Raw genomic sequence first — 24,597 nt, forward strand, 5'->3', positions numbered from 1 at the left:
TTGCCTCGCGTCACCCCTGTTGGGCGCCAGCATCCGCTCCTGCGTGTGATCAGGCATGCCCGGGGATGCTGCCTCGGACCTCCGGGCTGCCGTCTGCAGTTTGCTGCAGTGTGCTGATGTCTTCAGATATTGGCTCTCGTCTCTTCCCTCTGTTTTCTGGTTTTTCCTTCCCATGTACGGCATTAAATACAAAAATAGTTAGCATACATGTTTGAAAGCTTCTTAATGGTGGCTGTGGTCAGTGTGGCTTGTGAGTCAAAGGTGAGAGCCATGCAGTGGGGAAATCAGAGCAGGCTCTTGAGCGCCGCCTCCCACTAGTTTCAATCTCAGTACTCCAGGCTGTGATTTCAAAAACAAATTTAAGAATAGCTACTTGCAGAATGCCTCTGTGGGGGAGGAAGCAAGCTCGGCAGTTGGTTCCAGGGGTGACACGCAGTCCTGGCCGAGCTCTGCCCGGAGATGCAGCGCTTGATGCAGGGATCGCAGGCCTCTCCCGGCTGCTCGGTTTTGGTGATGTCATCACTGCCGAGGAGAGCAGTCTGAGTCCCTCGTCCGTTTCCTGGCTGCGCTGGACTGCTCGCTGTCCGGCAGAGCAGCTCCGAGGAGGTCTGTGAGGGGGCTGGGGGCCTGGCGAGCTTGCACGTGGACCTGCCGCCAGGTGCCGCGAGCCGCCTTCCTTGGTCTCCCCACCCTGTCAGGTGTGAGCGGCTTTCTGCTTGCTACTGGCCCTCCTGGCCCGACCCAGCTCTGCTAGGGAGTCTTTGGAACATTACCCTGCAGACACCATTGGTTTCCCATTCTCGTCTGCAATTTTAAATTTTTTAAAATTGATTTCTATTTGAGCTGTTTGCAAGTACAAACAAAGCTACTATGAATTAACCTTTTAAAAGCCTAATCATAACAGCACAGAACTTTGGGAAAATTGGTGCCCTTTACATGTGGTTTTCAGTCAGGTTGCCGACAGTTCTCTGGGCACTACCGGTCCGGGGGCCCCAGAAATAACTCAGGGTTGCCTGGGCAGCCTGCAGGTTAAGAGACTTGCTGAAATCCCGTGACCTGTGTCTTGCTGTGGATGCTTGCTGAGGAGCGTTTTTGTAGAAACTTTGCTACAGGATACTCGTTTTGCAGTGTTACTTCCTTAGTATTTGGGGAGCGCTTATGGTTCCACAGGCGAAAGCTGGTGCCCACAGCTGTCCTGCGGGCTCAGGAGGCCCGGCCACTTGATTGCTGGCCGGGCTCTCTTGGAACACACTGAGGCTCTGACATCTCAGCCTGGCTTTTGGATTATTCACGATTGCTCTGAAGCCCTCAGCTTTCGACTCTTTATAAAAACGTTATCCTTCCTCCAGTGAAAAGTGCTTGTTGCTCAGTCGTGTCTGACTCTTGGCAACCCTGTGGACTGTAGTCTGCCAGCCTCCTCTGTCCATGGGATTTTCAGGCAAGAATACTGGAGTGGGTTGCCATGCCCTTTTCCAGGCGATCTTCAGGACCCAGGGATCAAGCCCGGGTCTCCTGCGTTGCAGGCAGATTCTTGTACCGTCGGAGCCACAAGGGAAGCCCTACTTTTTATTTGAAGTGACATTTCTCTTTTGCTGATTATTAAACTAGTCACTTCTTAAAAAAAAAGAAAGCTAGGAAAATACAGAAGTAAACAAGAAGAAAAATGTAATTCACTATCCAGAGGAAGACCAGAGCGTTAATTGGTAATTTTATTTTCGTGAATGCATATTTTGATGCCTTCCTTTAATGAGATTGAGTTTTAAAGAGATGGTGTGAGAAAGTAACGTGGTGTTGGTTGGCCCCTCTGACAGGTGGGAGGGGAGCTGGGGGTCAGGAGACAAGCTGTGCACTCTGACTGTGTAACGGCAGCAAGGGCAGGCCCTGTGAGTCCGGTTGGCTGGTGAGGTTGGCTTGCTGTGGTGCCAGTGTGCCAGTAAGGTGTTACAGCTGTCATTTCTGTATTTTACTGAACTCCAGATTTGCAGCGGGACGCATGAAGCGCGTGCAAGTGAGAGAGAAGCTGGGAGCGTTCCCGTGGACTCGGAAGGCCGCTGAGCCTGCTTGCGGGCGTCGCCGCCCGCGCCTGCTGGCTCTCCCTTCCTGTCTGGGCGCTGTGGTCCGGCTCCGGCCGGGTCCGTGTCAGTCCTGCACCGGGTGCCCTTGTCTCTCTCTGTCTGAGTTGGTGTTGCCGGCGGGCTTTCTGCTGGGTGCAGTCCCGACTCCGTTTTCATTGCCCGCTAGTGCTTCTTCCCGTGATACACCGTGATGTGTTTATTGCCTTCCTGATGAGCGTCTGGGTAGCTTGTAGTGCGTGGCTGTTAGAAGCAGTGCTGTCCTGGGAGCCCCCTGGCGCTCCCGTGGTTAAGACTCCACACTGCCACTGCAGGCGGCCCAGGCTCCATCCCTGGCCAGGGGGCTGAGGCCCCGCATGGCGAGAGGAGTGGCCAAGAAAACCTCCGTGTGAACAGTCCTGGGTCTGTCTGCTGATGGACGTGCGTGCACATTTCCGTTACGTCAGTCCTGAGGGGCGGAAAGCCTGGGCTCTAGCCTGCGTATCTGTAGATTGCTAGGCCACTGCACCATTTGCTGTCTCTTAACTTCGGAGCCTGGAAGTCCAGGTGTGGGGTGCCGGCAGAGGCCTTCCCCTTGGCTTGTGGGGCCATCTTCTCCCTGTTCGCTCACCCTGCCTTTCCTCTGTGTGGGTCTGCGTCCTAACCCCCTCTTCTCAGGACCCCGTCTAACTGCCCTCCCCCGTAAGGGCTCTGTGTCCAGCTGCAGTCACGGTTTGACATTTTGGGGCGGCGGGGTCAGGACTGGAGCGTGGGGGCCCCTGTTCAGCCGTACCCGTGCGTGCGGCGCTGTGGTGGACCCGCTAGGTTCCCACAGTCCCACCGCTTCCGCGCCCGCCAGCCGTGTGTCAGGGTGGCAGATACTCCGCGTCTTTGCTGACTTCCCTTCGTTTTGCCCCTGGGGTACTGGCATTGCACCCCCGTCCAGTACTAGCATGGGCTGTCCTTGAGCAGGTGGGGAGGTTGGCTTTGAGACAGATTGCGTCGGAATTTGAGAGTGCCTCTTGTGACTGCCTCTTGAATCCACCGGGGATAGAATAGCACAGTGGCTTTGGCAGGGGAGCAGGCGGCCCTCCGTACTGGCCTGTGGGGGCTTCTGCAGTTATCCTCTGACTCACTCCTGGGGGTGGGGCTGCCTCAGAGCGCCACCCCAGCGTGTAGAGGTGGCCTTAGGAGAGTTCTTCGTTGGCCTGACACGCGTGTCCTTAAAACACTGGGTTCCCGCGTGTGTATGCTCGGAATTGGCCCGTATGGCGTGTTCTGACTGAGCGCTTAGACGGTCCTGGTGTTTGGCCCGCAGCTTTCGGGCCAAGTTCTGACTGTAGACCTGGGGTCGCCGGGGCAGTGCTGCCCCGCCCCTCCCCCACACCCACCTAGAGGGCAGGGGTGAGTCACGGCTCCAGGATGAGCCTTGAAATACTGCTCAGCAGCTTGGTAATATTTCTCCAGTTCTAACTTTGCACATTGGGTTGCTATTTGTAGCATGTAAGTTTTGCTTCTGGGCCAGTAATGAATATGGATAGCCTCCCTGAATGATAAGTCGCACATCCTGTGTTCATTCGACGCAGTTTTATTGTCTACTACAACAAAGCGCGGCTGGCAGCTGCGGGGACGATCAAATGAAAAGCGCTGGAGGTTTCCGAGTCGTCGTAGAAACGAGACAGATGCCAGCCCCAGAAACGGTAGAAGAGACCAGTGGCTGGGTCAGAGGGTGCTGCGGAGACGTCCAGGAGAGCGCCTCGAGGGGGGATCTGGGAGAGCCCCTGGAGGGCACTGGAGGGAGTGGGGGGTGCCCAGGGCAGGTGAGGGGCTGCAGCACGGGGACCCTGGAGTGGCCCTCTGAGTGGGGCAGAGCCGGGTGGGGAGCGGACCAGCCCTGCGCACGGTGAAGGGTGGTGTTGGAGAGCTAGGCTCGGCCATAGTCCTTTCCCCTGACCTGCACGGCCCTGGTGGGTAGGGAGGATGGTGTCTCAGGCATCCACGAGGAGTGCCTTTGATGGTACTGCTGCTAAGTCGCTTCAGTCGTGTCCGACTCTGTGTGACCCCATAGACGGCAGCCCGCCAGGCTCCCCCGTTCCTGGGATCCTCCAGGTAAGAACACTGGAGGGGGTTGCCATTTCCTTCTCCAATGCAGGAAAGTGAAAACTGAAAGTGAAGTCGCTCAGTCATGTCCGACTCTTATCGACCCCGTGGACTGCAGCCCACCAGGCTCCTCCGTCCATGGAATTTTCCAGGCAAGAGTACTGGAGTGGGGTGCCATTGCCTTCTCCGTGGTTACCTAAAGACACACTAAGAGATGAGTGGGGCTAGGACTGAAATGCAGAGGGCATGCTTGTGGGGGTGCTGACTGGAGACAGAGAGCAGGAGGTCTGGTCCTCTTCAGCCAGCTCGCCATGTGGGCTCTTCTGAATAGTTAATGGGTGCCGTTTTATCAGATGAATGCCAGAGTTAATCTAAAGCTGATGTCAGATAACCAAAGTATTGAAAAATAGTGTGTGTAGCTTTCTCTGGTTTTCCAGTCTGCCTTACCAAAAAGAAAAAAAAGGGGGCACTGTCGTTCTGGTCTCTTAATAAGGACTCTTGGCTCTCGGTTTGGCACCTGCCTTGAGAACAGCGGGAACGTCCCTTAAAGAGTCTGTTGATCTGGGCTGCAAAGTCCTTGTGACAAGAATTGCTTTCCGGGGAGCTTGACTCTGAAAAATGACTCCACGTGAATGTGACACCTTGGGAAGAAGTATGTGTATGTATCTGTATATACACAGTCTCTTTACATTTTGGAGAGTTTAGCGCTCACTTTGCAGCAACATCTGAATTGTCAGCATCTGTTTCCAGAGGAGAGACCGCCTGAAGGATCATGCTTGGTGTCGCAGGCCAGTGCTGCGTGTTGTAGGCAGGCACACGTGCGTCTTCAACCCCGACAGCGCTGAGACGAGAACATCTCCTGTGGAAGCACAGCCTCGGTGAATTTTAGTGGGATGCTGTGTTTATTGAAGGACTTCCCTCGTGGCTCAGACGGTAAAGCGTCCGCCTACAATGCAGGAGACCTGGGTTCGATCCCTGGGTTGGGAAGGTCCTCTGGAGAAGGAAATGGCAATCCACTCCAGTACTCTTGGCTGGAAAATCCCCTGGATGGAGGAGCGTGGTAGGCTACAGTCCGTGGGGTCGCAAAGAGTTGGATACGACTGAGCGACTTCACTTGGTCACTTGGCCTTGGTGTTTATTTAAAAGTGTTTTGGAAAGAGGGATGCTTTGACAGGTCTGTTTCTTCTGAAATGTAAATTTCCGGGTAGTGGATTTCACGCAGCTCTGACTGAACTGGCTGTTCTTACTCGGGAGTAACACACCGTCTCCGAGTGGCCGCAGACTGCCTCGAGTTCGCTTTCTGCGGGCGTGGGTGCTCTCTGTGGCTCTCCCGGGGGTCTGCGTCAGCCTCCCGCTGCTGTGGGTTCCTGGCTGGAGGGTGCTCGGCCGCAGGGGAGGTCGACCCGCTGGCTTCGGCGAGGCGCCTGGTGTGCGGGTTCCCGTCCCGGCCCGCTGGCTGTTGGGCACCCAGCACCCTCGCTTGCAGTCCTTCCGTCCCCTCGGGCAGGAGGGCTGAACCTGCGCGGGTGCTTGGCAGTGCGCTGAGCACAGCGTTGAGGGGCAGGGAGTGGTGGGCCCACCCCGTCCTTCTCACGTGCCCCCGTGGTCCTGGCCCCGCACGGCGGTCTCCAGCGGCTTCCCGGCTGTGTCCTGGCACCGACCGCGTCCGGCCTGCCGAACCTGCCTGTCTTGAGCGGGCTTCGCTCTTGCTGCCTTCGGTCCAGGCCCCGCTGCGTCCCTCGTCCACGCTCATCTGCGCCTCCCGCCTCGCCCGGCTCCCAGCGGCCTCGCTTCTTCAGCTTTCCTGTCTGCGTCCCCCTTAGTCTCACCTCTCGCTGACCCTCGAGTGGCTCTTAGACGTATGTCTCTCTCACAGGTCTTGTGGGTGCTACACCTGCTCTCGGAGGCTCTTAACGGAGACCCTAGACTGCTTGTTTAAACCAGTAAGCCTTTCGGGAGGGGAGCGCCGTGCAGCTTGCCGGGCCCGAGTTCCCTGAGCAGGGATTGACTGCGGGCCCCAGCAGGGAAAGCCTGGACCAACACTAGGCTCCCAGGAGCTCCAGACCCTAGACTGACCTGTGGCTTCCCCCAGAAGGTAGCCACAGGAAAGAAAGAACTAAAATACATTCCCCAAGTGGCTTTTGATACACACTCCCACCCCCGCCCTACCCTCACCCCCATGCCCCCCACCCCAGCCCTGCCTGGTGCTCCCTGGCTGAAAAGTAGCGCATGCCTGTGAATCCCTCAGCTTGCTTGGAATCAGTGGACCGGAAGCCAAGGGCATTGTAGAGGCTTCCTTAAGCAGGGCCGCAGGATGGCTCTGAAGAGCGTTGCTAAGCTTCAGTTTCCACAGCTGCAAAATGAGAATTCCGCATCCACCCTTTATTCCCAGTTTCACTTTTTGTTGTTTCAGTTACCTTCGGTCAGCCATGGTCCAAAAATACTAGACGGACGCTTCCAGAAGTAAACCGTTGGTCATTTGACCAGGCGTGCTGCTGGGAGCGCTGTGATGGAAACTCACGCCGTCCAGCCCCTCCCCACCTGAGGTCTCAGACGCCCAGGCCTGGACCCCGCAGCGGCCCCTGCCCAGCTCGCTGTGCGGCGGTCCTGCTGTAGGGTCCGAGCGTGGGTCGGGGCACAGGGCCCACGCCGCCCACCTCCCTTCCCCACGTCAGGCAGGCAGCTGGCCTCTCACCTCACACGGGGGCGGGGGGCATGGTGCAGCCAGATGTCCTGAGAGAGGCCTCACTCGCGTGCGCTCAGTACAGTCTGTTAGCAGCATCCTGTGCTAACGTAGACCTGATCACACTAGAGGCACAGGAAGGGCCCGCTGTGCGAGGGCTCCGGCTCCTCTGTGGTCTCAGGCGCCCACTGGCGTCTCAGAGCGTGTCTCCCACGGATGGGCCCCGACTGTGCACAGGCTCCTTCGGAGTTTGCCTCTCCGGCTCCTGCTCACCTGTGGTGGCTTTTGCAGGATGACGTTGCTGAAGCACAAAAGACCCTTCCTGCCATCTGAAAACCCGGGCCCCTGTGGAGCCCTGCTCGTCCCGTCCTGCTGGGTGGGGAGGTCTTCCCAAGTGGCTTGTTTCTAAATCACAGACGCAGCATAGGAGTCTCGGGGAGGGTTCTCTGTCCCCCTTCTGGATTACTGGGTGCCCGTGCTTCCAGACGTACACCTCTCCTCCGGAAGGGCTCGCCCAGCACACACGCTCCGCAGCTGCTTGTGACAACTGCCCCCTGTGCACGCGGCACCTTCCCTGGTGGGTGCACTCTGCTGACCGTGTCACACCGCCCACACCAAAGTGTGACCGTCCTCAGTGACGTCGCGGTCACTTCCGCCTCTTCTCCGTAGCAGTCATTCAGGCTCTGTCCGCTTCTGTGATCGTGTCCCGAAGGTCCCGTGATTGTGCCTCCTTAGAATCTGGTGCTGCTTGTTCTCCTGCCCCCAGGAAGGTTGGGTACTTAGCTGTTTGTAGTTGGAAGATTCTATTTACATAGGTGTCACTTTTCTTAGTGGTTACCAGTGTAACTACTGGGGAAAATTTTAAAGGTGCGTTGTTGTTTAACATTTACATTTCATTGATTAATGGATTAAATTTTGTAAAAGGGGGATTAGCTATTTTTCTTTTGTTATTTGGCTTTTGTTCTTGAAAGCCCAGATGAGGTTTTTTTTTTTAATGTATAGCAAGAATGCTTTTTATGTGATGGTTTTTTGGGGTATTTTTTGTACAGGAAGAAGGTGCCCGTTTCTCACGCTGCAGAGTTCCAGGCTTGTTTCTCTCGGCTTGGTTTGGTTGACGCTGTGTTTTTGTAGTGTTCAGTTCAGTCGCTCAGTTGTGTCCGACTCTCTGCGACCCCATGAACCGCAGCACGCCAGGCCTCCCTGTCCATCACCAACTCCCAGAGTTCACTCAGATTCACATCCATCGAGTCGGTGATGCCGTCCAGCCCTCTCGTCCTCTGTTGTGCCCTTCTGCCCCCAATCCCTCCCAGCATCAGGGTCTTTTCCAGTGAGTTAGCTCTTCACATCAGGTGGCCAAAGTGCTGGAGCTTCAGCTTCAGCATCAGTCCTTCCAGTGAATATTCAGGACTGATCTCCTTTAGGATGGCCTGGTTGGAGAAGGTTTAGGTAGTCAGGCCTGTTGATTTGTTTCGTGTTCTGGATTCTGTGTCATACTTTGGTCTTCTCCTTTCCTGTGCCGGTTCTTCCCCTGGTACTTAGCACGTTTGAGAGTTCCGTGTAACGTGATGTCAGACAGCTCTTCCTACGTGCATGCTTACCCAGCATCTCGCTGCACTGCCGCCCTTTCTTCACCAGCTAGCGTCTTCTCATTGTGCACACTGCCCGCCCCACGCATCTCTCTAGACGCCCTGTCCCAGCCTTTGTCTCCGGGACCGGCCACTGTCCTGCTGGCTTTGCTGCTTCGTGATGCCTCTTGATAAGCTCGGAGTTGCCCGTCTTCATAGAGCTCTGCTGAAGCTGTGCTCGGAGATGTGTCTGCTTCTGGTTTAATCGGTGCTGCTCCTGCCGCTCGCCCTGTGTCCTTGGTCAGTTTGTCTGGCAGTCATTCCTCAGGTTGAGGGGATGCCCTTTGCCGAGATGGCCTGGTGGAGGGAGGGAAGGCCCGACCCCCGTGTCGCATGCCTGCTGTGCAGACAGGAGGACCCTTCCTGAGCCCCCGTGCGTGTGCGTCCCCGTCGCCTACGAGATGGCCTGGAAGGCAGGCAGCACGGCTCACGTGTGTTTGTGGTGCTCCTCACGCTCTGCCGCCTCTGGTCTCCTGCAGCATCTGCGCAGACACAGTTACCTCACAATCTGCACTCCGTGTGGGTTTCTAGAATGCTTTATTCATTCATTGTTTGTCCGGGGTGGCATATAGGGTCTTAGTGCATTAAAGAAAAATGCTTCTTTTTATGAGTTGATTTTCACAGATAAAGAGTAGGCCACTGGGCCAGTCTTTATTTCCGTGACTTTTACGTCTGAGTTGGCAAAAAGTTACCTTTTTGACAGGAAAGAGTACACTAGTCAACCAGTTCTTCCCTCTTTCTCTCGTTTGTTGACAAGTCTGTGCACGTGAACTCCTGTCTGCTCTCCAGACTCACAGGTGCCCGCAGTCTCTAGGGAGGGGAGGGGGAAGCCTGGTGGCCCACGTTAGCCCAGTGGAGAGGCCTGGCGAGGGGTCCTCTGGGTTGGGGTGCGGTCAGGTCTGGAAAAGGTGTGGCCGTGCTGGGGCGGTGCCCAGGAGGCCCAGAGGGGTGTCCTGTATCAGCCCAGAAGGAAGCTCTGGAAACAAGTCTGTGTCCCTCAGTCTGTCCACCTGGAGACCACGGTGGACCCTCTGATGGCTTGGTTTTCACTACCAAAAGGACAGTTTGTAGGCATCAGCTCAACAGCGTGAGAGCCGAATTTGTACCCTTAAAAAAAAACCTAACTACATTTTAGAATGTTCATTAATAGTCCATGTGACTCTGCCTGGCATATTTATGTGTTTTGAGTGTGTGTCTTGGAGGGGAGGAGAGAAGGGAACCTGAGACCCTCCGTGCGTGGTGTTGTGGCCGAGTCTGAAGCAGGCTGCCTGGGTTCTGAACCTCACTGAGTGTGAGGTGGTGGTCGGCCTGGAAGAGGGTGGTCTGGCGAGCTGGGGCTGAGTGCAGTGTGCAGGCAACGTGGGGCGGGCTTGTGGGACTGTGCTTTTCAGCTGTGTCGTTATTCGAGAGCCCAGGTAGAAGTGCCGTGATGGGGCTGAAAGCAGTTTGGTGGTGGTCTCGTTTTCGCCCTAACCACAGTTAGTCATCTCAGCCGATCCACATCTCCATGCTGGAATCGCGGCCATCCCCGTGGTGGGAAGGCTCTGCAGCTGGAACAGCAGGGGTGTGATGCGACCCAGCCTGCAGCTCGAAGCTCTGAAAGCAGCGAAGCCTGTTTGACTTGCTTGGGAGGTGGGGGGGGCGGGGGAGGCAGGGCCCGACAGCCGTCCTGAGAGGAAGCAGGCTCACTGCTGCGGAGCAGAGGAGGAAGTGGCAGTGCTGGGCGGTGCTGGCGTGCCCCGGGCCTGGCCAGCCCTGCCTCTGGAGACAGAGGAGCTCTCACTTCCCCCCGCTGCTTGGCGGTGCTCACGTCACACTCAGGGTGACAGATGGTTAGTTGTTGATGCCATTTGGCTGTTGTTACTGGAGGAAGGACTTGTTGGATGGGATTTGCTGGCTGTTACCACATCAGTTTTTCAATCGTTGTGGCCTGTGGGTTACTCATTGATACAAAGTAACTGCTGCAGAAAAAGGGAGCTTTAGAGAGAGAAGGCTGTTGATAGGAGAGCTAAATACTTACCCTGTAGAGACTGTGGTGTTTTCTTATGTGTGTTTCCAGAAAGATGTTTAGGACAAAAGAAGCAGAACATTGTAGCATATACTCAGGTTCCTAAGTGGTCAGGGTCAGAATGCAGAGTTGGAAGTATTGATTTCAGCTGCAGCCTCGGCCCTAGAAAGTTGTCCTGGAATAAGGACTGGAGAGACAGACTCTGTGCCACGCCCCTCTTAACACGAGGTCCAGCCCCAGTGTTCTGAGCAGTGCGTAAAGCCAGGAGCCCCGACCGTGCTGTCTCTCTGCCCTCGTCTTTCCTGTGCTCACAAGTTTCACTGAAGGAGCTACTCTGAAGGCAGGATGGCTCATCCTGATGGTTTCCCAACAGGAGAAACCACGCCAAACCCTACGGCTGGGAGGGTCTGCATGTACCTGGCATTTGCTGCTGAGAGAGTTAGCAGTGATTCAGGGGCTTGGATGAGTTTGATCAAGGTCTAGAAATGGGACAGAATCACTGATGTTTAAAGACCGCAGACCACAGTGACGCTGTGCAAAGTGACAGGACGGGAAACCTGGGCGCAGCCCCTCTACCAGGCCAGCAGCGTGAAAGAATGGCTGGAAATGGCGGCTGGATGAGACCTTGCGAGGAGACAGCTGCCGGTTTGGCGAGCGGTGTGCTCAGGGTGCACGCTTCTGGCTCCCAGCAGGCAGCAGCCCCGGAGGGAGGGAGACAGATCTCCAGAACACCCCAGTGAGACACTCATCAAGAGAAAATTACGGACCATACAGAGAAGCCCAGGAAGAAATGCAAGGCGATCCAGCCAGGCCATCCCAAAGGAAATCAGCCCTGAACATTCATTGGAAGGACTGACGCTGAAGCTGAAGCTCCAATACTTTGGCCACCTGATGTGAAGAACTGACTCCTTGGAAAAGACCCTGATGCAGGGAAAGATCGAAGGCGGGAGGAGAAGGGGACAACAGAGGATGAGACGTTTGGATGGCATCACCGACTCGATGGACTTGAGTTTGAATAAGCTCTGGGAGTTGGTGATGGACAGGGAGGCCTGGCGTACTGCAGTCCATGTGGTCGCAGAGAGTCGGACACGCCTGAGCGGCTGAACTGAACTGACAGAGAAGCGGCAACGTGTGGCCGTTCACAGGACGGACACCCTCCCAGAGGAGGCGGCGGCGTGAGGATGCTGGTTAAGTGTGTTACTGTGCTCGAGGAGCCAACGGAGGGCGCGGCAAAAAAGCGGCGGAAATTGGGGATAGGTGTCTGAACCAAACGAGCGTGTCAAGAAAAAGCAATTCTAGAGAAGCAGACAGTTCTGAGACAGAAGGGTACAGGAGCCAAAAGAGGAGCTTACGGAGGGTTAGGAGCCACGTGAGCCGGCAGGAGAGAGGGCCAGCAAGCCGGAGCGACTCCCTGTGAGGGCAGGAGAGCCTGACGAGGGGCGCGCACAGCCTGAGTGTAAGTGGGCTAAAATCTCCCGGCCCAGCTTGGGCTGACGAGGGCGACCAGAGGCAGCCGCGACCCAGCGCAGGCCTGAGGCTCCCAGGACGGAGGAGACGGTGTCGTCAGAGCAGAAGAAACTGCAAAAGAGAAACAGACTCGCAGACTTGTGGTCGCTGGAGCTGGGGAGCTGTGGGCTTTGGGGGGAGCAGACTCAGGCTGTCGTCCAGAGGGCGGGTGAAGGAACGGCGTCGTCTGTACCGCACAGCATCCCATGATGGGCTGTCATGGAGAAGAGCACGAGCAAGAACCTGAACCACTGCGCTGCGCAGCAGAGACGAGCAGCGTGGAGCATCACCTGTACGGTAACTGAAATTAAAGGAGAGCTTCCCTGGTGGCTCAGTGGTGAAGAATCTGCCTGCCAGTGCAGTAGACTTGGGTTTGATCCCTGATCCGGGAAAACCCCACAGGCCAGAGCAGCTAAACCCATGTGCCAAAATAAATAAGTATAGTAACTTTTAAATCCTCCAGACCTTCATGGCGTGGCCTTCATGGAAAAGCGCCTTGGAGGTGGAGGAGCTCTGCTGCTCCATCATGTCCTGGACGGCCAGCCGGGCCAGCTCCGCCCTGGTGAAGCTGCGTGGGCCCGCGATCTTGAGGAGCTCGGAGTGGTGCACAGGCGCCCCTCGTCAGCAGGGGGGCCTCAGCGAGGCCTTGTGCCGTGGCCGCCTGCTGGCTGTGCTGACCGTTGGTAACTGCGCTGGCAGGGCTGCCTGCCTCCCTCGTTTTAACACACTTTGCTTCGATGCACCTGGCAAGTAGTGCGTGCTCACAGATGGGAGGCTTGTGGCAACCCCGTGTCGAGCGGGCCTGTCAGTCCCGTGTTTTCCCCACAGCCTTTGCTCAGGTCAGATCTGTGTCACGTTTTGGTGATTCTCAAACTATTTCAAGCTTCGCTGTTGTACTTGTTATGGTGATCTGTGATCAGTGGTCTTTGATGTTACTCTTGCAGAAAGATTACAACTCCCTGAAGGCTCCAGGGTGCTTGGTGATTTTAGTAATTAAGTATTTTGAAATAAAGGCACGTACGTGTTCTTAGCCATAACACTGTTGCACACTGAATAGACGAGAGGACGGGGCCCACGTGACTTACGTGCACCAGGAAGTCCGTGTGGCTCGGCTTCGTGCAGCCTCGCTGTCTGGCGGTGGTCGGAGCCAGCCCTGCACTGTCTGCGGTGCTCTGCTTGTGCCAGCTGCTACGCCAACAGTATGGCCCGTTAACACAGCTGGCTGGTCGGTGGTGATGAAGTGAGCAGTACGTTGAGAAAACCAGTGAGCTGAAAATCAAAGATTATTGGTGAATTTCTCGTCAGAAACCTTGGAGGCTGTGTTGCTGTGTTCAAAATCTAGAGGGGAAAGCTGTCAACCAGGAAACCTGTCATGGGGAACACTGTCCTTCAGAACTGAGAGAGAAGCTAAGAGCTTCCAGAGAAGCCAGAGCCGAGCAAGCTCTTTACCACAGAGCTGCCTGCAGTGAGGCGCTTCCTTCAGATTGGACGGCGCTGGACAGTGACCCAGAGCCCTGTGAGGAAGTAAAGATCTGGTAAAGGAGACACACAGATGCTCAGAAAGCTGGCGCTGCTGTAACTCGCCTTACTGTCTCCACTCGATTTCAGGGACTGACCCAGTTGTTCATCTTCTGGGCAGACGTGGTGCACAGAGATGTGATTTGGTGACATCCGTGAGTGAGGGGGCGTGAGCTCCGAGTTGTACGGGGACAGTTTCGTACGTTACTGAAGTTGAGCTGGTATAAATTGGCCCGGTAAACTGCTGCGGCTGTAGGATGTTAAATGTAATTCCATGGCTACAAGGAAAAAGCTAGCTATGGGATATACTCGAAAGGAAATGAGAAGGGAATTAAGTGTTTTGCTATAAAGAATCAGTCAGTAACAAAAGAAGACGGCCGTGTGGGAAACGAGGGACAGAGAAGCAAGAGGCATACAAAGAACAAACGGGAAAAGGACCGAAACGAGTCCTTCCTGTGAAGACTCCCTTGAACTGTAAATGCACGAAACTCGCCAGGCAAAAGGCAGTTTGGCGGCTTGGATAGAAACACATGAACCCTTCACTTGCTCTCCACAAGAGACTGACTTTGGAGCCAAAGAGAGAGAAATGTTCGCTGTGAAAGGGTGTGGAGAGGACTCATGCAGGTAGTAACCAAAAGAGACGGCCGCTGCCCTCCTCTGAGGTGAAGTACCCTTCAAGGCAAAAAAAACTGACAAGACAGAACATATTAGAAGATTCAGTACAGCAAGAAGGTCAAGCAGTGACAAGCATTTACACACCATTCCACAGCCATCAGAATACTGGAGGCACAAATGAACAGAGCTGAAGGGAGAGGAGTTTGACGGTAACGCTGACAGTGCATGGACCCCGACCGCAGATCCGTGAGCGAGGAGGACGTGCGTGACTCAGCAAGCGGGCCGCATCCAGCAGGCACGGGTCTCTGCCCCCGCCACCAGGACACACGTTCTGCTCAGGTGGACACGCTCCTTCTCCATGACAGAATACATGCAGAGCCGTGTAAGTCTCAGAAGGCTTTAAAAAGTAGGTTGTCATACGAAGTACCTTTCTTTCTTTCTTCTTGTGATGTCGACCACTTTTGAAGTCTTTATTGAATTTGTTACAGTTATTTCTGTTTATGTTTGATTTCTTGGCCTTGAGGCATGTGGGATATTTGCTCCCCAGCCAGGGGTGGACCATGCGTCCCCTGTGCTGGAAAGCAAGATCTTAACCACCGATTGCCAGGGAGGTCCCCAGAGTACCTCTCGGACCACAATGAGAGAAAGTCAGAAGTCAGTAACAAGCGGAAAACGAGACAAGCCACAGATACCATAGCTGGTCAACAACACATTCTTACAGAACTGCTGGGCCAAAGGAGCAATCACAAGAGAAATCTTAAGCCATTTAGGGATGGGACTCTCTGGCAGCGGTTAGGACTCAGTGTTTTCACTGCTGGAAGCCTAGGTTCAGTCCCTGGTCTGGGAACAGTGACCCTGCAAACACAACATAGTACAGCGCACGGGACCCGGCGCAGAGTCCTGAGGGGGAGAGCACAGCCATAAATGCCCACAGTAAAGAGACCTCAAAGCAACACCCTAACTTCACTTCCTGAGGAACTAGGCAAAGAACAGTTTGAACCCAGAGCTTCAAAGGGAAGGAAATAATCCAGGTCAGAGCAGAAAACCCTTTAGATTAACTGAGAGTTTTAGGATTCTAACTAGGAATCCTTGTACGAGAATGAATTGCATAGCCTGGGTGAAACAAATTCCTAGAAATACACAAACTGCCAAACGAAACAGAATAGGGGTCGTACTGTTGTCAAGCTAGGAGCTGGAGTCAGTTACCGAAAGCTTCCAGAGAGGAGCCCTGGGTCTAATGGCTTCACTGATGAGTTCTAACGGGTCAAGGACTAATACCAGTTGGCACATTCTTCCCAGATACTGAAGAGGGGAGAACGTTGCTTCTTTTCCTTTTAACTTTTTATTTTGTATTGGGGTACAGCCTGTTACCAGTGTTGAGGTGGTTTCGGGTGAACGGCGAAGCCACACAGGTTCATGTATCCCTTCAAACTCCCCTCCCGTCCAGGCTGCCGCGTAGCGCTGAGCAGAGCTCCCTGCGCTCTGCAGTAGGTCCTTGGTGGCTGTCCGTTGCGAATATAGCCCTGTGCACGGGTTCATCCCACACCTGTAATTTCCAGGGGAAAACAGTGCTGAACCCGTTCCGTGAGGCCAGTATTGACGGTGAAGTGAAAGTGTTAGGGACTCGGTCGTGGCCAGCTCTTTGCGACCCCGTGGACTGTTGCCCTTCAGACTCCTCTGCCCATGGGATTCTCTAGGCGACGATACTGGAGTGGTAACTCTTGTCTTCTCCAGGGGATCTTCCTGACCCAGAAATTGAATCTGAGTCTGTTTGCATTGCAGGCAGATTCTTTACCTTCTGAGCCACCAAGGAGGCCAGCATTGCTCTCATACTAAAGTCAGACAAACACTACAAAAAAAGGGAAGTATCAGTCAGTATCTCTCATGAACAATGGTGCAAAAGTCTTTAACAAAATACCTGTGAAATGTTAATTCGGCAGTCTCTTAAAAGGATTTATGTACCATGACCCAAGTGGGATTTATTCCTTGGTTGGATTTATTCCTTGGAATGTTAGGTTGGTTTCACAACCAAATAGCGATCATTAATAGACCACGTTAACAGAATGAAAGGGGAAAACATCATCTCAACTGATGCAGAAGAGAGAGCCTTTCAGGATGAAAACACCAGCAAGACTGGGAACAGGAGGAAATGGTTTCAACATGACGAGGGTCGCATATGGCACACGCCCAGAGAACGTCATGCACAGAGGCGAAGGGCACGGTTTGTCTTCTAGGATCAGGAACAAGGCAGGGGTGCCCACTTTACCACTTCTCTTCAAAACAGTCTTGGAAGTTCCAGCCAGAGCAGTTCAGCAAGAAAAAGAAAAGACATCTAAACTGGACAGGAAAGAGATACGTGATCTTATACGTGGAGTACTTTACAGAGTCCATACCCTGAAATTAAAAGACTCAAATCTCTTAAAGCTAATAAACTAATTCGAATTTCAGGATACCATCTGAAAAAGAAATTGAGGAGACGGTTCCATGTACAGTAGCACCAAAAGGAATAAAATACCTAGGAATCTATTATAAGTTGGTAAATGAGAGAGACTTCTAAACGAAAGATGACAAGCGTTGCTGAGAGGTTACAGATGTAAGTGGAAAGACAGCTCACTTATGAATTAGAAAAATTAATATTGTTGGGAAACCATCTACAGAGCCAATGCAATCCTTGTCAAAATTCCCAATGACTTTTTTTGTTGTTGCAGAAATAGGAAAACCTGTCCTGAAAGCCATGGGACCCACAATAGTCAAAGTAATTTTGAAAGCTCATAAGTTGGAGGTCTCCCACTTGAGATTTTGAAACTGCAAAACTCTGTGGTAACCAGAACAGTGTGATACTTGAATAGGATACACGGGTAAACCGGCGGAACAGACTGGAAAGCGCAGACATTAACCTCCACATGCAAGGTGAACTGACCTCTGGCAAAGATGCCAAGCGCGTTCGGCGGTGAACGCCGTGCCTTCTGTGACTGATGGCGGTGCTGGGAAACGTGCCTGCAGACGGATTTGGACCTGGACCTGTCGTCATACCAAGATTGAATCAGAGGCCTGAAGCTTCTTTGCGCTGAGGAATCGTGATTCACCGCGTTGTTTTGACTTCCGTGGAGCAGGTGACTGCGCTGCACGTTGTCTCCTTTTTCCTGCTCTTCCCGGGCGGTTCGCCGGGGGGGCATTGAATGGACGCTCCCTGTGCGCGCAGCCGGGCCTTGTCGCCCGCCCCTCGGGTACCGGTTTGCCTCTGCTCACCCTGACCTCCCAGTCCCCCCCCCCCCCCCCCCCTCCTCTTGGCAGCCGCAGAGGCACCTCCGTCTCCTCTGTCCGTGAGTCTCTTGCTAACCAGCTTTGTGGGTGTCCTGCTGCGGGGTCCCCGGCGTTCGCTCGGCGTCGCCCGCGTGGCCGCACGGTGGCGCTGTCTCCCGCGCCGCGGGCGTGCTCCATTGCGCATGTGCGCCGCGGCGGCTCTGCATCCGCCCGCCGCTGGCCGTCTGCGTGTCCCGAGGCCGGCCGACTGCTGGGCTGGCGCTGCCGCGGGCGCTGGGCTGGCGCTGCCGCGGGCGCTGGGCTGCGTGTGTCCTTCTGCGTTAGGATCTGCCTGGATGTCCGCCCGGGAGCGGGACTGCTGGGCCATGTCACAGCTCTAGGTTTAGTGCTTGAGGAACTTCCTAGTGGCTGCACCGGCTCGTTGCTAAACTCCTACCAAGCGTGTAGGAGGGCTCCCTTTTCGCCAACATTTATTATTTGCAGACGTTTTAATGATGGCCATTCTGACCAGTGTGACGTGGTACCTCACTGTAGTTTTGAATTGCGTTTCTTGAAAAATGAACGATATTGAGCATATTTTTGTGTGCCTGTTGGCTACCTGTATTTCTTTGGAGAAATGTCCATTTAGGTTTTGCCGGTGTTTTTTTTTTTAAGTTTATTTGGCTGTGTCAGACCTTACTTGTGGCGTGGGGTGTTGCTTTCGTCGCGCCGGGCCTGTTCTTCGCGAGGCGCGCTCGCTGCGGTGTGTGGGCTCGGCTGCTCTGCGGCCGTTTGTTTGTTGTGTTTTGTTGTTGCTACTGAGTTGTGTGAGCTGTGTGTATGTTTTGGAAGTTAGACCCTTGTCAGTCATGTTTGCAAATATTTCCTCCCGTCGTGTAGGTTTCCCCCCTTTGTTTATGTTTCCCTTTTCTGTGCAAAAGCTTGTACATTTGCTTAGTTCCCGTTTGCTTATTTGAGTTGTTACTTCTGCTGCTGTGGGAGACTGGCCTGAGATAAGAAAGCACTGGGATGACTGATGTCAGGGCCTGTTTTGTCTGCATTCTCTCCTGGGAGTTTTATGGTGGTGTGTCTTGTATTGCAGTCTCAAAGACCTCAAGCTTAAGAGGTAAAAGGAAGAAAGTGAGGGACTTCCCTGGTGGTCCAGGGGTGTAAGACACCATGCTTCTACTGCAGGAGAGGAGGATTTGATCCCCGCTCAGGGCCAAGATCCCACGTGCTGCTCAGTGCTGCCAAAAAAAAAAAAAAAGAGAGAGAGACTTAGAGCTGTGGGACTCTGAGAAGTAAACAGGGCGAGATCCCTGGTGCTGGACCCAGGGATGCCATGGCTGTGATACCAAGGGCACCTGCAGCAGCAGAGGACACAGATAAACTTGACTTCATCAAAATTAGACCTTTTGTGTTTCCAAGCAGTGTTAGGGGAGTAAAAAGACAACCTACAGAATGGGGAAGATACTTACAAATTGAACATCTGATGAGGCCAATATTCAGAATACATATTTAAAGTTTGAACAACTCAACAGCAAACAAGCAATTTGATTATAGATGGTCCAGGATCAGAGTAGACATTTCTCCAAAAAGATGTGGAAATGGCTGATCCACACAAAAAGTAAATACACAGGGGATTCAGAATGGTGAGACAGGCTTACACAGCACCACTAGTTATTAGGGGAGTTCAGAATGGTGAGACAGGCTCTACTGGGATTAGGGTGGCTCTTTTTCCCCTGCCTGAAGTAACTGTATTATGTGTTTATTTACGGCTGTGCCGGGTCTTCATCGCTGCTCAGGCTGTCTCTAGCTGTGGTGGGCGGGGGCTCCTCGCTGGCTGCCGCGTGTGGGCTCACTGCAGTGGCCTCTCTGGTTGCAGAGCTGGGCTCTGGGGCGCTCAAGCTGCAGCAGCTGCGGTCTGCGTGCTCTAAGGCACAGGCTCCGCAGTTGTGGCGTGTGGGCTTAGTTGCTCCAAAGCATGTGGGATCTTCTGGACCAGGGATCAAACCTGTGGCCCTTGCACGGGCAGGTGGATTTACCCCTGAGCCACCACAGAAGCCTGGCTCTTTATTTAAAAAAAAAAAAAAAAAAAAACGTGTTGGTGAGAATTACGGAAATTGGGACCCTTGTGTGTTGCTGGTAGGAGTGTAAAATGCTGGACTTGTATGGAGAGCAGTGTGCAGATTGCAGAGAATTACCGTATGTCCTGGCGCTTAGGTGCATCCACCCATCAGATTTGAAATCAGCATCTCCAGCAGATGCTCATACACTATGGTTTATGGCAGAATTACTCACAGCAGTCAACGGGTAGAAAGACCCTGTGTGCCCATCTGTTGGTGAATAGATACGGGGGTGTATTATTCACCATGTAAAGGAATGGAAGTTCCAGTGTGGGCTGCGAGGTGGACGGGCCTTGAAAACATGCCAAGTGAGATAAGCCAGGCAGGAAAGGACAGATAGTGTAGGACCCGGTGCACGAGCGCTGTTTGCAGGAGGCCGATTCCAAGACAGAGCCCAGGGCCGGGGCCGGTGAGGAGGGCTGCTGCCTGCATAATCCGCGCAGGGTCCCTGTTGGCCCTGGCGGAAAGGTCCTGGAAACAGTCATGGCGGCTGCTCCACGGGTGAGGCTCTTACGGACGCGCACACTGAGGTGGGTGTCCTCGCTTCAGACACGATCTTTCTCCCAAATAAGAGCCAGATGGCATCTCAGCTGGCAGATCTCTGACCTCGAGATGTGATTTCGTGTTTCCATCCCGGGTGGTCACGGCGCCGGCCGGGGAAGCCGTGAGCTCTGCTCTGGAGCGGCTGTCCCGCCTGAGAAGAACCGTGGTCTGCACGTGGCGTGTGCCACGCAGTGCTGCATGGGCCTGCGGAGAAGCGCCCACACCTGACCTGGCGACGGGACGTTCGGTTCTTCTCCTTTCTAGTGGGCTACTGGTACGTTTCCACCCTGAGTTGGCATTTAGCAGTGATTCTCCTGAATGGCACCTGCAGCAAGCTGGCTGTCAGTGACCTTGTGAGGCAGGTGGATCTGTGTTTTGCCAGATCTTGCGGGCACTGCATTTGAATGCCTGTAAAGCTGCACTTGAGTAATGACCTTCGGATGGCAACCTTTGTAATGGAGGACTTCCTCCTCAGCCCGAGGAGCTGAACTCTGGCCTGAGCCCTGAGCTCTACGGGGCTTTCACGCCTGCCTGGTGTGCTGGTGAGTGCTGTGTGTCAGCCCGGCCGGCAGCGGCCCCCAAGGGTTAGCTAATGCTTGCTTCCAGGGCGTCTGTGCTGTGTTTCTGGGTGGGGCGCACAGCTGGGCGTGAGGGCTGAGCAGGGCAGGTTGCTCTCGTCCAGGCCTGGGAGGCTCGCCGAGGGGGACTCCCAGCCCCCTGCTCAGCCGAGATCTCACACCAGCTTGCCTGGTTCCCAGGCCTTCAGGCTGCCGATGGCGGGGCATCTCGGCCTCCGTGATCTTGTGAGAACTTCCTCGCTAGTCTTAAGCGCTACATCTCACGTGTGCATTCCGTGATCTTACACATCCTTACAGAAACGTGGATCTCATGTGCGTGAAGTTTATTTTTGACAACACATTTGAAATCTCACTTTAACTGGGAAAACGCAGGCTCTTACACGGCGCCAGCAGAAGCAGTAGGTTCTGTCCCTTCACCCTTGGGTCCATGGTTCTGGTTCTGGTTCTCTGGAGAGTCCTAACTGGTACATACTGAACTGAGTGCAAAGTTCCAGAGAATAGCAAGGAGAGCCTTCTTCAGTGAACAGTGTAGAGAAGTAGAGGATGGCAGCAGACCAGGAGACACTAGACACCTCTTCAGGAAGATTGGAGCCATCGAGGGAACTTTCCATGGAAGAACAAGCCCAGTCAAGGGCAGAGACGGCGTGGGCCTGACAGAAGCAGAAGAGAGAAAGAAGAGGCGGCAAGAAGACACGGAAGCGACTCTACAGGATGACACCCTGGAGTGTAAAGCCACGTGGGCTGTAGGAAGCATCACTACCAACAAAGCTAGTGGAGGTGATGGAATTCCAGCTGAACTGTTTAAAATCCTTACAGATGATGCTGTTAAACTTGCACTCAATATAAAAATGTTACAAATTTGGAAAACTCAGCAGTGGCCATGGAACTGCAAAACGTCAGTTTTCATTTCAATCCTGAAGAATGACAGTGCCGAAGAATGTTCAAACTATTGTACAGTTGCACTAATTTCACATGCTAGCGCAGTAATGCTCAAAATCCTTCAATCTAGCCTTCAGCAGTAGGGGAACCAGGAACTTCCAGATGTACAAGCAGGATTTAGAAAAGGCAGAGGAACCAGAGATCAAATTGCAAATATTCGTTGGATCATAGAGAAAGCCTATGGTAAAGCCTTTGACTGTGCCAATCACAACAAACTGTGGAAAATTCTTAGAGAGATAGGAATACCAGACCACCTCACCTGTCTCCTGAGACTCCTGTATGTGGGTCAAGAAGCAACTGTTAGAACCAGACATGAAACAACGGTCTGGTTCTAAATTGAAAAAGAAATATGTCAAGACTGTATATTGTCACCCTTGCAGAGTAATCATGTGAAATGCCAGGCTGGATATTTCACATGGTGGAATCAAGACTGCCAGGAGAAATACCAACCTCAGATATGCAGGTGATACTGTTCTAATAGCAGAAAGTGAAGAGGAACTAAAGAGCCTCTTGATGAAAACGAAAGGCTGGCTTGAAACTCAGCATTCAAAGAACTAAGATGGCATCAAGTCCTATCACTTCATTGCAGATAGAAGGCAAGAAGGTGGAAGCAGCGACAAATTTTCTTTTTGGGGCTCCAGTATCACTGCAAACGGTGACAACAGTCATGAAATTAAAAGATGCTTACTCCTTGGAAGGAAAGATACAACAAATCTGGAGAGCATTTTAAAAAGTCAAGACATCACTTTGCCAACAAAGGTCCGTCTAGTCAAAGCTATGGTTTTTCCAGCAGTCATGTATGGATGTGAGAGTTGGACCATAAAGAAAGGCTGAGTGCTGAAGAATTGATGCTTTGAATTGTGCTGAAGAAGACTCTTGAGAGTCCCTTGGACTGCAAGGAGATCAAACCAGTCAATCCCAAAGGAAATCAACTCTGAATATTCATTAGAACGACTGATGCTGAAGCTGAAGTTCCGGTACTTTGGCCACCTGATGCAAAGAGCCAACTCATTGGAAAAGACCCTGATGCTGGGAAAGATTGGAGGCGGGAGGAGAAGGGGACGACAGAGGATGAGATGGTTGGGTGGCATCACCAACTCGATGGACATGAGTCTGAGCGAACTTCGGGAGATGGCGAAGGGCAGGGAGGCCTGGCGTGCTGCAGTCCATGGGCTCGCAGAGAGTGAGATATGGCTTAGCAACCAAAGAACAACTGCAGTTAGTACTTTAATAGAATTACTCTTCAGAGACAGGCATCAGAGTAGCCTTGTTTGGGGTGGATATGGGGGGGGGTTGTTGTTTGTTTTTGATCGTGTGGCTTGTGGGAGGTCTTAGTTCTCTGACCAGGGATTGAACCTGTGCCCCTTGCAGTGGAAGCTTGGAGTCTTATCCACTGGGCCACCAGGGGAGTCCCTCGGTGATGGGCGTGGTTAAAGACAGTTTCAAGAAAAGATGATATCATGACTGTCATTTATGAAATGAACAAAGAGCAGATATACATGGAGGTCAACAGTGTTGTAAGGGACCTGCAGCTGGTCCCAAAACTGGCTTTTCCACGCGAGAAGCTCGTCCTGCTAGAATCCATTTGTGTGTCTGAGAATTGTTTGTTCTGCCATCGTTTCTACACATTCAGCTGGTTAGGGACAGTGAAGGCCTGGAGTGCGAGCCCCAGGGTGCTCCGGAATCTGGGCACCGTTCCCCACAGGAGGCATCCCACGCCCTTTTAGCTGTAAGTCTCCTTACAGGATAGGAGTTCATAATGCTAAATCGGGCTACTTTTTCGTTTAATACTGAAAATTTTGAACACTTGTTTAAAAATGTTTTGGTGAGGAGGCTTTGTGAATTAATGCCCCAGTGGTTACGTATTTGGTTTAATGTACTTTGATGACTTGATATGAAATGTGGTCTTTGCCCCGGAGATCTTTGCTGAAGACAGTGGCCCTGGGACCAGGCGTGGGGCTGCTGGGACTCCTGTATTCCTGGTGTCTGACTTGGAAGCAGACAGTGCTCGAGGTTCGGAGCCTGTGACCCCAGATGTTGGGCGAGAGTCGCTGCCCTAACCTGTTTTTCCCAGGAGGTGGTGGCCCACTTCACACCAAAGCGGTAAATCCCGTGTGCCCGCAGGCGTGTAGTCCTGCGATCTGGCTCCCTGAAGCGGTGGCGGGGTCGGGGTGGTGTGACGGTGGGCACGGGGACTGAAGTTTACGGTGTGGGAGAGAGAAGCCCGTCCTGAGCTGGAGCCGCTTCAGAACGGAGGGGCCCTTGGATCCTTCCAGGGTCCCAGCAGCCACCGAGAGCCCTCCCCTGAGGAGGGGGCGCCGCAGGCGGGGCGGGCCCTGCTGGGGCCTGGCCTCGGCTCGGGGAGGGTGCGGCCGGCCTAGGGGCGCTCTCCGCCGGCTCGGCGGCCCCGTGGGTGCTGGCGGGGTCTGTCTTCCCCGCTTCCCACTCTTCCTCTTGGCCGGTGGAACGGGCCCTTCCTCTCTGGCTGCTGTCCTGGTGGTGCTGGTGTACCGCGTGACCTGGGTCTCCCTGTCTGAAGTCCGGGTCGTAGACCCATGGCTGGTGGTGGTAACTTGTCAGCATCTAACCTGAGCACACAGGTGATACTCTGCATTCTGTGCTCTGGGTGATGTGGACCCTTAAAAATCGGCAAGTGTGGAGACAGACTGTCACTTAGCTGACTGGACTTTTTTTAAAATTTTGGCGTCTTGACTTGGAAATGGTCGGGAAGCAGTTGTTTAGGAGTCAGTCTAGCCTTGTGGCACGCCTCAGTCACCATGGTTCCTGCAAGAGCCCTTGAGGAAGAAGCACACCGGGCCGCCTTACACAGGCCCGTGCAGGCAGAGGGTCTGCCGGGCCGCCCGGCGCTGTCAGCAGCGGACGTGCACCCCTGGCCCCGGGAGGCTCTGACAGTGGGCGGCACTCCCTAGTCTGACCTTCCACAGGCCGCCTGCTCCGGGTCGCTGCGGTCTCTCTGGTCCTTCGTGCTGCTGGTGTCGTCCACAGTGCTGTTGGCTTTCAGACAGGCAGCTCGGGGGTGCAGAGGACCTGGGGTGCTGTGT

General features: G+C 53.8%; 1 protein-coding gene across 2 annotated transcripts in view; it reads left to right on the top strand.

The window, feature by feature from the left end:
* Positions 1-413: 413 nt before the first annotated feature.
* Positions 414-24,597, top strand: part of RAB7A (RAB7A, member RAS oncogene family) — a 41,619-nt gene continuing 17,435 nt past the window's right edge. Inside the window, exon 1 of one of the 2 annotated variants that reach the window (XM_040246654.1) lies at positions 414-698. The gene's annotated coding sequence lies outside the window, so the exon portion shown is untranslated. Of the gene's footprint in view, positions 699-19,025; positions 20,293-24,597 lie in introns of those variants that run through there. The other variant, XM_040246652.1, reaches the window with a different exon arrangement.

The sequence above is a fragment of the Oryx dammah genome, unplaced genomic scaffold (genome assembly GCF_014754425.2).
Source record: "Oryx dammah isolate SB20612 unplaced genomic scaffold, SCBI_Odam_1.1 HiC_scaffold_9, whole genome shotgun sequence".
Classification (NCBI taxonomy): Eukaryota; Metazoa; Chordata; class Mammalia; order Artiodactyla; family Bovidae; genus Oryx; species Oryx dammah.